General features: G+C 35.7%; 1 long non-coding RNA gene across 6 annotated transcripts in view; it reads left to right on the top strand.

Annotated features, from left to right (window-relative positions):
- The first annotated feature begins 2,514 nt into the window (after window positions 1–2,514).
- Window positions 2,515–15,528, top strand: part of LOC140526550 (uncharacterized) — a 52,568-nt gene continuing 39,554 nt past the window's right edge. For 2 of the 6 annotated variants that reach the window (XR_011974422.1, XR_011974421.1), the window contains exons 1-2: window positions 2,515–2,590; window positions 4,632–4,668. This is a non-coding gene — a long non-coding RNA (uncharacterized lncRNA). Of the gene's footprint in view, window positions 2,679–4,631; window positions 4,669–14,585; window positions 14,641–15,528 lie in introns of those variants that run through there. The other 4 variants (XR_011974418.1, XR_011974419.1, XR_011974420.1 and 1 more) reach the window with 4 other exon arrangements.

Here is a 15,528-nt window from a genome sequence, read left to right as displayed (position 1 = left end):
AAATCACAACATGGAGTTAAATTTGTGCAGATCTTGCCTCAGTGATTGTTTTATCCACGAAGAAAAACATCTTGGGAAATCTTTGTTTGCTGTGCCCTTCCTTCCAAGCTGATCTGACACAGAAGCTGCCCAGACAACTTGTGCAAACTGCTCATCTTGAGAAATAGACTCAGGAATTTGGAGCATCCCTATAATATTTCTCAATAAATTTTATTTAATATGTATATGTGTTGTACGTAAATACATGTGCATATCTATCCATCCATCCATCTAACATCTATCATCTCTCTCTCTCTCTCTCTGTCTGTCCATCCGTCCATCCACCCACCTGTCTGTCTGTCTATCTATCCAAATCCAGAAATGGAGATATATGAGTTCAAATCTGGCCTGAGGCAATTACCAGTTGTGTGACCTTGGGCAAGTCAATTAACCTCTGTTTATCTCCTCAATAGTGAAATGGAGATTAAACAATAGCACCAACAGACTTGTTGTGTTAAAGGAACTAATAAAATTTTTGTAAATCATTTAACAACATCTATCACATAGTATGAGCAATATAAATGCTTTATACACACGTACATACAAATACACATACCCATATCCATATACATATGTGGGTACGTATATACTATAGCTCTGTGTTATACATGCATGCACATATATACATAAATGTGTGTATATATATATTATATATATATATATGGTACATTTTGGAATAATTGCTAAAAATGGAAGGAAATGATATGATCTAAACTAAGCATGCTGAGTGACTGATTCTGAAATTAACTTTACAATAGAAAACGTTTCAGACAAAATTCTTTCTCTTTATAAACCTATTCGTTTGCTACTATGATGAATGCATGAAAATTATATCAATATTCTTTAATATATTGGGCCTTGTTTCTAGACTTTCAACTTGAAAATAAAGTTAATATAATACATGATTCATTATTTATGCAAGAGCATATATGTACTTACATACATTCATATATATGTATGTATATACAAACAAGGTTGTGAACAGTATATTCTATTATATGAATGATTCTGTTTTAATTTGTTGGAGATAAGGACCTGTAGAACATTTCTAATATTTGGATTCAGTATGAGTTATACTGCTTGAACCTATTTTAATTATCAGAATTAGGTCAAAAATTAGAAATCATATTTAGGCTTCATACTTTAAAGGATGAAACAAAATGTGGTTCTTTGAAAAACAAAATAACGATAAAAATAGTACTATTATAATTTATATCCTCTGAAACTTTTCATAAAAATTTAGAGGAGTCTGAAATAAAATATCTTTTCTATCAGTTAAAATAATACATATCTCAGTGGGTTTATCAGTATATACACATACAAATATACATACATATATCTTACATATCATTATTATTAAAATCATTGCATTTAAAAGGTCACAGGATTAAAAAAAAGGATCAGTACTTGCTTTTCTTTTTTGAGCCTGATTTTAATTATTCACTCCAAAATATCCACAAGGGATCAAAAATAAATCTTTATTTAAAAGTCATTAAGCTTTTTTATGTATAGTAAATAAAATGAAGTTGTACTTAGTGGTATGCATCTGAATAATCGAAAGAATTCAACTGGAGGTTTTTTTTTTCTTCCCTGAAACAATATTTTAGTAAGAGAAAATAGCTTTTAGTGTGTTATATTTTGCATATAACTCATATACAGTGAGCAGTTCTCAAATGACTATATTTTTTAGTCAGGCAAGTTAAAGAAAAGATGTTTAAGCTGAACAACTAAGCAAAACTACTTTAAAGTTAAGGAAAAGCAAATGGCCTCTATGAATCATCCCTGGCATTAAAATCTCATAGACTCGAGTATGAAAAATTCTTCACCTAGGTCTTCTAGTGCCCTCTACAAATAGTTTGTACAGAGGTCAAAACTTGAGACAGATATGGCTGAGCTTGGGAGAGAGAGAGAGAGAGAGAGAGAGAGAGAGAGAGAGAGAGAGAGAGAGAGACATAAGCAGAGGCAGAGACAAAGATACAGACACAGACATAAAGAGTCAGAGAGAGAGAGTGTGTGTCTAGCCTTCTTTGCCATAGTGTATGTCACTGGGTGTAAACTTTAAGTGTTAAATAAAGAGAAATCTTCCCACTGAGAGATTCGAATTTAAGAAATATATAGGCTGGAACAAAAAATGATGTTCAGAGTTAGTCAAGAAGTGAGTTAAGGAGGATAGAAGAGAGCAGTGCTAGCAAAAAGAAAGGAAAGGCAGAAAGCTAAGATTGAAGTAAAAACAAAACACAATTAAAATCAACAGACAAAAAACCCTAAGAAACAAGTAAAACCTACCAAAAGCTAACCCCCCCACCCCCCCACCCCCTTTTCCCCAAGGGAAGGCAGAAATTATACAGATTTTGGTTACTTGTGGCCAAGGAGGTTGTCCCTTTAAGCTAAGGGAATGCATTGTCTCCTTTTATCCTCATTTTCCCCATGATACATAATCACTGTCTGTCACACTTTGATGTCATAATCAGCCATGGGAGCTCCACTGTTAAAGAGTAAATCTGCTTAACTCACAGAAGAAGAAAAAAAAAAGAGGGGAGACGGAGAAATTGTAAGGAGCCCTCGCCTTCCTTCCTTCCCTCAATGAAGCTCTTTGAATGGCAGAAGTTCAGGATGGTGTCACTATGGCATTTCAAAAGGCAAAATCCCATTTTAAAACTATATCTTAATCCGTTCAAATGGTTACAGTGACTGCTATTAAATGAGCCAAGAGACACAGAGAGAGACAGAGAGAGAGAAGAGAGAGAGAGAGAGAGAGAGAGAGAGAGAGAGAGAGAGAGAGAGAGAGAGAGAGTATGTGTGTGTGTGTGTGTGTGTGTGTGTGTGTGTGTGCATGCACGCGCGTGAGCTGAATGAAGTGGACACCAAGCAGGCAGAGCATCATAGTCTATCCTTATACTGCCACTTTCTAATGGGGAAAAGCTCTTAAACTTTGCATCTGTTTCTTTCTCTGAAGAATTATTCCCCTTGATATGTGATTCACACTTAAAGGGAATTTTCCAACAGACTCTGTTTGTCCTAGTTCAAAGAAAGGCTGGGATTCGGTTAATTTCTTGAGCTAAAATGGAAAATTGCCATTGATTTTGATCCAAATAGCAATGTTAATGCCAAGTCAAAGTGGTTTTTTTCCCCCTCATTTAAAGTCTTCTCTTATTTTAGGGTTGTAGATATTTTTTTTAGTTCTTAGTTAGGGCATATCTGAAAAAAGGGGCACTAAATTTCCCCCACCTTAATGGATGCACTGCATGTTCCTGATGAGATCAATTACGTAATCGATGAAAGGACAATTTCCATTCATTTCTTATAACCCTTTCTCATTTGGCAGCTTGAAAGCAGAATATAGGAGTTCTCTATTTTGAGAGGGGGTAGGTATAGAGTGGGGGGAACAATAAAGTCCCCACTACAAATGACCCATTCTCTCCCATGCAAACATTATCCCGCTTAAGAACATTTCCTTTATTTTTTTCATAACCCTCCCCCTCAAAAAAATTCCAACAAGTACTAGGGTGACAAAAATAATCACAACAGCAACACAGCCCTTAACCTTGATTATGTTCATCTCAGTATTACTTTGCTACATCCTTAATACAACATTACATAGGATGAAGTAACACCACAGGAAGCCTTATCAGTCTTCTCTGTGTATAAATGTGGAAAGGCTTATATGGTTTGGAGCAGGGGACTGAGCCTCTATTTAAGTGGTCCCCTGCTGTTCCACTTTATTTTCCCCCTTTCTGTAATACTAAAGGGTTACTCTTTAAAAAAAGGGAGTGGGGGTGGGAATAATATCCTTTCAAATGTTAGGTTGAAGCAGCCTCTACACTGAATCATTTTAAATCAATGTTTGTTTTATGTAGTGAGATTTCAGACAATCTGAAAATCAGGGTCTGCTCCATAGGATGCTTGAGGTACTCCTTATTATGCTAAGAAGTGGATAATTTCAGTTTAATTCTCTTTCCTTCTGGTAGGCAGTGTAATCCTTACAATGTAAACTTTCTCCCTTTATACATGGCTCCTCTGTGCTTTCCAGGCCACTTGCTTTCCATTGGCCATTCCCTTGTAAGATATGTGGGAAGGAATTTTGACACTGCCGGTCTTTAAATTATCTCAACTAGTGGATTTCAAATTAGTTGGGTCACCCAACAGATGAAATCAAAAGGCTAGTTGCCTTTCATTACCAGAAAAAGTAGTGACTTTGATTGAATTGGGGATTTAATTGCCTCATTAACAAAAGAAAGAATTGCAGGAAAGAAGCTGTTTAAAATATGAATCTTTAAGAATGCTTGTCTTTGTAAACAATTTTTTTTTTAAAAGAGGATACCAGCAAGCTCATCTAATGCACTTGAACCTATGAGTTCCTCTCATCCAGGAAGATGTGAATTTTGTCCTAATTATGATCTTGAAATTATGAAATAGAGAACCATATACATACAGTCTTGAAAGCTTGTAATCATAGAAACTGTACTGTGTATTGTCATAAAATAAGGACAGACTACATTTGTAATCTAGCTTCCTATGGATCAGTGGGAGCAGTTTCATTTTACTCAACATCAAGGTGGTGATTATCACTGTTTTCTTTCATGTGTTTCTAGAAGAACTATTTTATAAACATCGCTGCCGCTATAACGGGTAAGTCCCTAAAAGGGAAGCTTTAAATTATATTTTAAAAGAGATCCAGCTACCATTGTCAGAGTGTACATTCTTTCATTACTCCAAGTCAGGTCCCTATTCACCAAGAGCAGAAAGAGTTGGACACAACAACACACAGTTCTCTCTCCCCTGTGTGACTCACAGTTCATCAGGAGGTCTGCACAGCTGTACAGTCACAGAAGCTCCATAAATCAGGACTTTGGTCTGTTGTTGTTGGGAGTTTTTTCCTCCTTATTTCCTAGGAATTGCACAGTTAGAACTCCATAATGGCATAAGAGTTAGAAAGGCTGGTGCTAATAAAGTTATCTATCCCTCCCCCAACACAGACACGCTATTGCTTCCAAGGGCAAGGACCTTAAAATCTTGGCTAATGTGAACTTTGACTTGTGGAATAGGCACACTGGGATTAAGATTTCATCAGCTGCTTAGATATCTGGGATCAGAGGCATTCTTTCTCAAATTGTGTCTGTCTAAATGGTGAGCCTTTCCTCACATGGAGGTATCAACTGTTCAAATGACATGTGGTTTAGATGAGAGAGATTATGCCAAGAACAGGAGGCAAAATTATTCTTGGTTGAGCTCTATTCTCTTAGAATTTCTAACATTTAAAAAAAATGTAAATCTGTAAATATGAGAAAAATCATTTTCCAAAGTACTAACATACTAAATTAGAGTATTACTGTTGTATTCTAAAAAGAATTATGAATGTGCATTTAGAGAATGTATGTTCAAATTCTACCAATGTCATTTTCTGATTTGGAACAATTACAACTTCTCTCAACCTTAATTTCCTCATCTATAAAATGAAGAGGTTTGACTTCACAAACACTAAGTTTCTTTTTATCTCTCAATCTGTGATCCTAATATTTGATTTATTCTTTCAACATTTCCAAAATACTTATAGGTACTTAATTCATTTCTTTCCCTCTAAAGCTCACACCCTCAAATTTCTTAGGTGTTAATAAGTAGCTGAGTGTTATAAAATACTCCAAATCTGTACACTTAACAGGATGATTTTGGAATTAAGAATTGTGTTCAAATCCTGCCTTTACTCATACTGCCTATGTGAGCATAGGCAAGTCACTTAATCTCTCAAGCATCCAATGTAATCTTAAAGATTTTGCATTCATTTTACATTTGTTATATGTTTATCTGTCTATCCATTTATTCATTTATTGCTTCATTCATTTGTTCATTTATTTGTTTTATTTATTTATTGGAGACTCTATCGTCTTCACTAACAGGATCTATGTACCTTGACCATGTAGAGTTGCTTTTTGTTTGTTTGTTTGTTTGTATCCTTTGATCTTTGTATGATGTCTGGCAGCCAACAGGCACTTAGAAAGTACTTTTAAAAATGAGTTGCTAATTTTGCATGAGTGGAAGGAATTTCCATGCCCATGGAGATAACTTCTACAATAACAAACAGTTAACATTTTGATATAGTACTTTTGTTCTGTAAAAACTACCTGACTTAAAAGATAAATTTTCAAAATGGGTTATGTAGTATATTTGGACTAAAGGTTATATTGAATACTCTATTTCAATGGGTCAGCATTGCTTCCTAAGTTACACTCAAAGTTGCCCTTCTTTTCTACATATTGTAAGTAATATCCATAAATTACTGGCCCATGTAGTATCTAGTCACCCATTGATTCATATATATCCTTAAAGACTTGTTCTGTATAACACTTCCATGTCAACTGTTTCATCAGGAGGTCGAGGACTAAGTGGTCAATAACTAAAACAAAGTATACATAGAACCTGGGTGCATGTGCTAGCACTACTTTGATGAACTGCCATTTTTTACCTGAAAGAAATAACCTTGTCTATGGTAATCTTTAGCCAGGATGTGTTTGACATATCAGTCCAAGGCTCTATTCATGCCTGTGGAAGTCAGAGAATAAAGAGACAAAATAGTATTCACTTTAAAATATTCTCTTCTATATTGGTGCATTCCATGTAAGTTGGTCCTGAACAGTGTTATATGGAAATAGCCTGGAAGTTGTCCTCTTTTCTTGCTAAAGGTGGCAAAATAACGTTTCTAAAATGATTATACCTCATCACTCTACTGCTCCAGAAACATCAGTGTGTCCCAGGTGACCCTAGGATTAAATATAAAGTATTCAGTGTGATTTTAAAAATCCTTAACAATTCAGTTTATTGTATAATAGAGAAGATAGAAGATCTGGAATTAGAGAACTTGGGTTTCAGTGCCTTCTCTCTCAATTGTTACCTTTGTGACTTGGGTTTCCCTTTCTGGGTCATGGTTTCTAAATTTGTAGAATAATTGAATTGGACTAGATGGTCTCTAAAGTCTCTTCCACCTCTACATTCTATGAATATTACTTTCTTTCACACACTCAACAGTCTAAGCAGACTGAGCTCAATGTTTATCATTAGGAACTCAATCTCCATAGCTATTTTAAATAGCAATAAATTAGCATTTAATATAGCTTTAAGGTTTGGAAGAATTTTATTCAATCCTCAAAACAACCCTATGAGGTAGGAGTTATTATTGTCACCATTTTACAGATGAAACACTAACTCAAGCACAGATTAGGTGACTTCCCCAGAGCAACAAAGCTAGTAAATGTCTGAGGCATGATTTGAATTTGTCTTCCTGATGGCAAGTCCAGCACTATCTGTAGTGCCCTTTCTTCCTCTTTACCTTCAAATTTTTATATGAAAACTATTCTGTATCCTTGAGACTCTGCTCTAAAACTGCCTGCCTGGTTGGTTGGTTTTGGTTCCCTATTGTTAGATTATTTAACAAACTTTTATAAGTGCTTACTATGTGCTATGTTCTGCAAAATTCATAGACTTTTCAACAATTGCCAGCACTGGATGATATTCAGAATTCAAAGGTTCTGGACCTTTTTCTATTGTTTATTTTCCTTGAAACATCTCATCATTTGTGATAGAATTAAATACTATACAGATGATTTCAATATTCAGGCTTCTATGTATATGGCTGCATTCCCTTGATATCACTTCATAACTCAACCTGTTATTCACACACATCCTTCCGTGGAAATCTTTTCTTCCCCTACTACAAAACAAACTCATTTCAATTTCCTTCTTTTCCATCTAGTTTCCACTAGTTTTTCTATGACTAATATATCAATACCACCTTTCTTTGTCTCTTGGGCATGTAGCTCAGGACTGTAGGACTTCCTGCTCTATATCCCAAGTATTCCAGATCCTGTTTCTTCCTTTATATCTCTAAAATACCATCCAAAACAAAGAGCTCTTTCTTCTGATTTTGTGTTCACCCTCTTATCCCTGGGGATAAATATACTTTTTTCTCATATGGTAGGTCACAAATGTTTCGAAAGGAGATGGGAGAATTTAAATAGATTTCCAGGAAACCAAACTGTGTGTATTGGGGGTAGAGTTGTGGAGGAAGTGCTGCATTTACTAGTCATGGACACCTCTAGCTAAAGTCAATTTTCTAATCTGAGGGTGACCCTTGGTGTTGTCTGCTCAAAGCCCTAAGTTGAAATGAGCTATTTGAGAAGTGATACTCAATATAATGTTCCATTAAGAAGCAAGAACCAAGGGTTGGCTTTTTTTTTAATGATTATTTTCATATTTTAATCACATTCTAACACTTATTTAAAAAGCAAAGATATCTAATAGCACACTAGCTGCTAAGCAGAAGAGTTTACATGTTATATGACATCTGAAACTCACTACTTAAGTCATCAGAGAATATGGTCATCAAATTGTTGAGGTCAGAGTTGGGAGAGCTAGTTCAGATTTGAAAGAATTCATTTAGAACTTCTCTGTAGCCATTGGGAGCTTTATTGACACAGAAGCAATGAACCTGAGATTTAGCAAGGAGCTAAACAAAGGCACTGATATAGGAAAAGAACCAGACTTATATAGACAGAAACCTATACAGACTATACGAAGATGATGTAAGTTTTAGGGTTTCTAATGTGGGTTGGAGATTCAGGGACTGGATGAGAAAGATGGATTACACAAGACAAGAGAGACGGGAAATTTTATGACCTATGATAGAAGGAGACAACAAATTTTATGGTCCAGGATAAGGGGGAAGTTTTATGGTATTTCAAGATAAGAGGGAAAGACTTTAGAACTTTAGGACCCCTTTAGAATAAACTAGCGGCTTCATGAAGTACTGGAAAAGCAACTCTTAATATTATTTTTAATCCTTAGGGAACTTTTGTATCCACATCAAAATTAGGTAATCCTATATATATATATATATATATATATACGTATATGTGTATATAGTGCACAGGAGTGATGTCACTCCATGATCATTTACCTCTGGACAGAGGAAAGACCCTTTTTAGCAGACCACCCCCAGTCATAGAAGACCACTCCCAGCCTTGAGCTATTTAGACAGAAGACTCTGTCTCCACCCAAGCCTTAGCAGAACACAATGGAGCTTCTCTACCTTGAATTAAATTACTTGGAAACTTGGATGAGGGCTGACTAGGATAAGGAGAGTCAATGCATTCTCATTATCAGTAATGTCCTTCTGAGGAAAAACTGAACTTAAAGTCCAGACTTTGAAAGAAGACAGCTGGATTCCTCCAAGATAATGATTATTAAAAATCATTTTTCACAAGGAGTAGCTGCAGCCTCAAGACCTTGCTCAAGATTTTCTAAATATCCAAATCCCTGGCTTATTGTTTTTATAAATATCTTTTCTCTTAACCCTCACTCCACACCAAAATGCCTCTAGAAAATATTAATATCTCACCCTTTTCCACTTTGGGCAACTGAGAACTTTCTTCTTGCTCCCTCTCTGCTCTTTTGCAAGCTCTTTATCTCTGTCATGATTAAAAAAGTTCAAGAGACATAGTTTCTGGGTAATTTGATCATTTTGTTAAGAAGGTCAGTACATTATTAATAAAAGGGTGATCATTTAGCCATCTCTCTTAGACCAAAGACAATCATGATGGTGGGCTCACCATTTATATGCCTTTCAAAGATCAGGTGTTTCTGAGGGTTGACAGTAAACTCTAATTGGATATCATAGTGGAAGATGATCTATATTAAAATGGGAATCTTTGGGTATGTGACTTAGGTTACCCAAATCTTAATCAGAGACATTAATTTCTGTATCACCTTCTAGGAAAGAAAGGAAGAATCAACATTTTCCCAAACCTGTCTGAATGGACAAAGGGAACAGGAATACATACATCCATTAGCCCAAACTTAGAATTGTTTTTATTGTCTGATTAGATCTTGACCTGGGTAAATCTTCAGGACAGATTTCCCACAGTGGTTGGTTTCTGGATGAGGAAGTAGAAAAGAGGAAAAACCTTGGTTCTAATACAATAATTAGTTATTAAATAGAAGAAAGAAATATTCATGTCTCACATTTAAGATAATAATTACTGTTGTAATCTTTGATTGAACTCTTTTATTTAAGATCGCTCTTTTGGGACCTAGGGCATTCCTTTAACATTACCTATATTATCTGAGGATAAAGCCACATCACTAAGATCATAGATCCATCTAATAATGAAAGTTTCAAAGTATTATTAGAATTATTATTAATATTCTCAATCCTCATTATAACCTTCAGTCCTTGTATCATTTCCTACTTTGCCAAGTTATCATTTGGTTTCTGACTTCACTTTCCTCCCTTCAAAAGCTGACTCCATGGCTAACCCATTCAACTTTGCACTGGCTTCTAATCTTGAATGCTTTGCCTCTTTATCCTTTATTGCTTGTCCTTTTCCAGACCAACCCTGAATAACTCCCACCATCTCCCTTCTTCTCTCAAAGCTTCTATTTAAAGAAGGCTCAGAAGCCTAGCCAACTCTTCAGCTCCCACCAGCTGCACTCCTTGGATTCAACACCACCATCATCATTCTCCCATAGGAAAAGCTTATTATCAGGAAACTCATCATCACAGAGATTGGTACCAGCTTTGGTACTCACACCTCATCAGTACATTCAATTATGTCCACCCCACAGATTGGAGGGCAGATGAAAAACCTCCACCCAAAACCATTTAAAGAAGGATGAGAAGGCAGACAATTTTTTATTTCCCCTCAGCTGCACTTCTTGAATTTTACTCGATCATCAACGCACTCCCAGTACCTTTCCCTCTCCCTCCTCACCACATTTTATAAGCTTCTTTGAGTGTTTTTGTTGTTCTTTATTATCTCCCCCACTAGACTGTAAGCTCCTTGAGGGGAAGGACTATCTTTTTTTAAATTGTATAATTATAGCTTAGCACTATACCTAACACAAAGGTGCTTATTAAATGTTTGCTGTATTGTATTGTGTGATAATCACACAAGGCTGCTGACTAAATTCGCTATGAAGTCAAGCTACTTAATCTTAACTGAGCCCCCACAACTACACACCAATGATTTTATTCTTCCTTCTTTCATTCTATCCCATGACTCCTCATCTCCCCAATCTTCCTCTGAATCCCCCCATCCCATCCCTCAGAAGAGGTTTTCATCATATACCACTTGAAAACATTAGGGTCCCCAGTTTCTTAACTTGTCAACTTTACATTTCAAATCAGTTCAGCCTCTTCACCCATCTTATTTTACTGTTCCAGTCTCAGAGGATGAGGTGGTTCTTCTTTTCTTGCCAATGCAGCCCATTCTACTTATGCTCTTTCTCATTCGTCTCCTCCAGATCCTGTACTTTTGATCACTTTCTTCCTCTACATAATTTTCCAGCACTCCTTAACCACTGAATCCTCTGTTGTGCAGAAACATGCCCAGATCTCAACCATCCGTAAAATAAAAAAAAAGCAAACCTGTCACAACTGAACCCTGTTTTTATACTATGCTTCTTCTCCCTTTTACAGGCATAAATAACTAGGGAAAAACAGAAACAAACAATTGTGTACACCCCATGTCTTCCCTTACTTCAAACTTCTTACAATCTGGTTTTAATCCCCACCAATTTAACTGAAATTGCTCACTCCATGGTAACCAATAACCTCTGCATACCTAAGTTCAGTCCCTCCCCCCCTCCCCCCCAATGTCCCAAGACCTCATCCTTTGAGGACTCTCTGCAGCTTCTGACTCTGTTGACCACAGACTCTACACTTCTTCCCTTCACCCATACTCTTTCTTTCTTGTGTTATTCTATTATTACTCTTCTGATTCTCTCCCTTCATGTTAGGAAACCGCACCGTCCCCCACCACTCATATCATCCACAAGATCTCGTCCTATGTTTCTTCCGTATTTGGGTAAAATTCAAGACTATTCCGGTCCATCAAATATTTTCTTTGTCTGATTTCCCTCAGTGATCTGACAGTTTTTATTTCCTTGCAGTCATCTCCCAGCAGAAGATTTCCAGGTCTACATATGTCCATTAAGTGGTGAGCTCCCTGAGAGACAGGACTTTCTTCTGTATTTCTTTCTACCCACAGTGCTTAGCACAGTGACTAGTACGTAGGTAGATATTTAGTAAATGCTTATCGACTGTGCAGCCCTCATTTCTTTACTGAGTTCCCTTCCTGTACCCCTAAAGGCCAGTCTGACATCACCTAGATGTCCGTTAAGCACCTCACAATTAAAATATCCAAAATGGAGCTTATCTTCCCCCAAAAACAAAAACAAAAAGATAAAATATATATATATACATATATAGCCTAAACTTTTTCTATTTCTATTAAGGCCACAACTATTTTTCAAACCACTTAAGTTTGCCACATCATAGTTATTCTTAACCTCTCATTCTCATTCTCTCCTTCAATATCACTTACCAATTTTTTATCTCTTTTTCCTCCTTAAAATCTCTTATTCATGTATCCTTCTCCCCGCACACATTATTGTCACCATACTTCAGGTCTTTCTCTTCTTTCACATGGTCTATTGCAAACCCTTCTAATTGACTTCACTATACCCACTGTCTTCCCTGGCAAATACAGCCCACGTAAAACTTCAAAACTGATATTTCTAAAGAGATTCTAACATGTTGCTTCCCTCTAAATACCACACAATATAACACAATAAAACAAAGAAATAAACAAACACCAACTTCCTGTTGACTCTCGAATATAATATAAATTCCTCTGCCATATAAACACTTTCATAATCTGGTTCTAGTTTACCTTTCCAAATTAATTATACATTACTCTCCTATATACATTCTGCACTGTAGTCAAATTAGCTTACTGGTTCTTTGTCTACAACATAACATTGTTCAGGCAGTTTTCCATTTCTAGAATGCTTTCCTAGTCCACTGCTACTTGGAATCTCTAGTGTACTTCAAGTCTCAAATCACAACACCTGCTGATGGGGCCTTTTCCAGATTTTCATAGATTTAAGTTCTTCTCTCAAATTATTTTATATTTCTTATGAATATATTTTATTGAGGTCTTTGACAGTAGGAATTGTCTGACGTCTGTCTGTAGGAACAATTTGTCTAATTGTTTTCTTTGCAATTGATGAACGTTTATGGACTTGATTTGAATTTACTAATTAATATACATTTAATCTTTCCTATATACTCTAAAATAATGGGTATGGGAGGGAGTGAGGTACAAGAATTTAGTAAGACCTACTACATGCAGCCTTCAGTGACTTATCAGTTATGTGGAAGATATTTATTGAATTTTGTTGAATTGAACAGATAAAATTTCTCTGAAGAATTTTTCCTCTGTCTAAAATTATAGTTTAGCATGAATAATTTATCATACTGTGTATTTAAATTACCTGTGTTAGGCCCAGACTCTCTGTATAATCCAAGATATCACTTAAGAAATCTGAGACATTAATCCATGCTAATTGGAAAGTGTTAGTGGGCCTTCCTTTGCTAAAGCAGGTAGGTAGCACAGTGGATAGAGCACTGGGTTTGGAGTCAGGAAGACTTGAGTTCAAATGAAGCCTTAGACACTTAATAACTATGGGACTCTGAGCTAGTCATTTAGCCCCTGTTTGTTCCAATTTCTGAAGATGTAAAATGGGAGTAAATAATAATATATTCCTCTCAGGGTTATTGTAAAAATCAGATGAGATAATATTTGTAAAGTATACAGCATCTGGTATATAGTAGGTACTTAATTAATGCTTGCTTCTTTCCTTAGAGATAATGTATACCCATTTTAATAGCTGTTCTCTGGATATCTCCAGCTTTGTTATCCAATATGATGAATGATAACTATAATTACTTTATGATTCATAAATCCTTTTCCAAATATTAACTTGTTTTATCCTTACAACAGCTCTGTGAAGCAGGTGCTATTATTATTCTCATTCTACAGATGGGGAAATTGAGGCTGAAAGAGGTTAAGTGACTTGCCCAGAGTCATGCAGCTGTTATGTGTCTGAGGCTAGATTTGAACTCATGTGTTCCAGATTCTAGGTCTACCAACTATGGTTTTAACTTTTCATGGTAACTGGAGGGCAGGTAATGGAGTAAGGTTTGGGGGCTTTGTTTTTGTTTTCTATGTCAGTTTGTTTGGAGAAGGATTATTTGGAGCAGGTTCAATCATGCTCGTACTTCAAATAATATTCCACTTATGCAGAGAAATAGTCAGCAAACACTGGCCTTGGTGGAAAAAATGATGTTTTTAACTCACAGTTTTTTCCCTTCTGATCCCCTTCCAGTCTTATTCTCTCTTAAATTCTGGCAACTTTTTTCTATGAATGTATTGTTTTCTCATAGTTGTTCAGTTCTTCTCCCTTTCCACCCTGTCTACGTGTGTGTGTGTGTGTGTGTGTGTGTGTGTGTGTGTGTGTGAGAGAGAGAGAGAGAGAGAGAGAGAGAGAGAGAGAGAGACTGAGAGACTTCAGGTAGCTATTACATGGGAACATAGAGGGACAAACTAACTCGTTTTTGTTACTGTTCAGTCATAACTGACTCTTTGTGATCCCATTTGGAATTTTCTGGATACTGGAGTTCTTTGACATTTCTTTCTCCAGCTCATTTTACAGATGAGGAAACTTAGGCAAACAGCGTTAAGTGACTTCACTGGGGTTGTATATCTAGTAAGTATCTGAGGCTAGATTTGAACTCATAAAGATGAGTCTTCCTAATTCCAAACCCAATGCTCCATCCACCATGCCACCTAGCTGCCTTATGGTAATGATTAATGAATGATAATGACAATCTATTCCCCTTCTAATAAGTAGTCACATTTTAACATTAGAAAAAATCTTATGCTAAAGAATTAAATCACTAATGTTAGAAATGAATAATTTGTTGCAATGGATACTTATGCAAGGAGAGTTTTAATACATTTCAAATTTTCCCAGCTAGGTAGCACCTACTCTGATTACATATAAGTCTGAATCCCATAGCTGATTTGAAAGAAAATCTATGGCATTTTTGTTTCAAAGAAACCTTAACAGAAAAGATCTTTAATGATTTATTTAAGTAAGATCCTGCATTTAGGGTATCCTAACTTGCAACAAATGGATATATAATTTATCTAATTCTGATAGATTTTTGTCCTCTGTTCTCATTCATGTATTTGATAGTCCCAAATATTAATTTATCCATAGTATATTTATTCAATGTTAATAATATATATAATATTCTATAAAATACTATGTAATAAATTATGATTTATAGGATAACCTTCATTTCTTAATGCTTTATCTACTAAATGTTTTTCTAAAGTTTTCACAAGAGCAAAGAGTGGAGTTCAGATTTTAATTTTTTAGAAATCCATTTTATCTTCTTTCTGCATTTACTTAGAATTTGAACCATTCAGCACATATGCTGGGAATATTTCATGTGTTTTCCTAAGCCTATAATGTATTTGCCTTACTTTCAAAAGATTTAAAAAGGGAATATTTAGTGGGCACACATATGTGTTGTTTATGACTAATCTTCACTGGCATTGGTTCTACCAAGCAAGCTGGCAGAATATG

This window comes from Notamacropus eugenii, chromosome 2, assembly GCF_028372415.1.
Source record: "Notamacropus eugenii isolate mMacEug1 chromosome 2, mMacEug1.pri_v2, whole genome shotgun sequence".
Taxonomy (NCBI): Eukaryota; Metazoa; Chordata; class Mammalia; order Diprotodontia; family Macropodidae; genus Notamacropus; species Notamacropus eugenii.
This window is presented reverse-complemented; position numbering and strand designations above follow the sequence as displayed.